A 1405-nucleotide genomic window follows, 5' to 3' on the forward strand; every position below is an offset into this window, starting at 1 on the left:
GTATCAACTCATCAGGTGGAAATATACGATGATGTATTTTAGGACAGAGCCAACCAAGTTGCTGGCATGAAAACGCGATCTCTAGTCACAATTCAATATGATTGAATAATAGTGATAATTTATAGTGAATTTCTTTAGGTCATAGCTTACAAAGTTTTTTTTGGTGTGAAAACGATAACTCTAGTCAAATTCAAATATGATTGAATAATAATAGTAATTATAATGAATTTCTTATTGTGTTTTATAATATTCATATATTAGATGATAATTATATGGAAATATAAACATTACTAACTTAGTTGAATACACTCACTTTGTAACTACAAGTAAAATGGGAATGTGAGTATTATACACTGAAAAATTGGAGGTTGCTTATTGTTTTTTTTTTGTTCGATTTCAGTTCCACCATTTAAAAGATGTGGATGCAGTACGCAAGTCAAGATTGGGTCGATATTGTAGATCTCAAATCATCGGTTCAACATTTGTCGTCTAAATTGAAGGTGTTGGGTGATGGAGCCGAACATGCAAGCGTTTATGATATGAGTGTATGCTATGATGAAAAACAAATCGAATTATGCCTTCGTGATGCTGAGAACTATTGGAGTGGTGCAGAAGTTTTGCAACAAATTTTTGGATAATGAATTGGAATTGTGGCAACTTTGTGAGGTTATGATTGAACGAACCTAGAAGATTCCGTATAGCCTCCAACCATACTTGCCAGAATGATTATTCATCACTTTGAATTGAAGATGAAAATCGAGAGGAAATTGAAGATGGTCGCGAAAATGATTGATTATGAGGAAGAAGTTATTTTAGATAGTCTGTATGTTCCTGTGAATCATAAATAATGTCAAATAAAAAACTTTGTATTATTTTCATGTTTTATTTATTTAAATCTGATGAAATACAATAGAAAATGATTACAAAACAATAAATATGATATAAAATACAATACATGATATAAGTCAGTTACAAAATAAAAAAAAAGATCATAAAACAGTACATGATAGAGTGAAAAAAAAGTGTCAATATCTGCTATGAACTGAACCATCCAATGCATTGTATGTTAAAAACTGTATCATGCAAAATTAATGCATATACTTTAGTGTTGTCTGGAAACTTGGTCTTCCTCGTCTCAAACTCATCTTTATATCAATAGTTGATGATTTTGTTGCATTCGGATGATGGGAACAATCGATGACGAAAAGTGGATTCTCTCTAAATTGTCCAATGCCATCAGAGGTTCACTCATATCTTTATCATAATAACTTCGCTGGAAACTCTCAAAAGCATAATAAAGCAGGAGCATCAAGTTTTTTATCGAAATTCAAATTCCAACGCTCATATGAATAAACTTCAGAATTCAAGTATACTCGAATACTATTGATATCAGCAGTTGTGAATT

The sequence above is a fragment of the Leptinotarsa decemlineata genome, unplaced genomic scaffold, assembly GCF_025532065.1.
Source record: "Leptinotarsa decemlineata unplaced genomic scaffold, Ldec_3_MD MMD2_tig00078340_RagTag_RagTag, whole genome shotgun sequence".
In the NCBI taxonomy this organism is placed as follows: domain Eukaryota; kingdom Metazoa; phylum Arthropoda; class Insecta; order Coleoptera; family Chrysomelidae; genus Leptinotarsa; species Leptinotarsa decemlineata.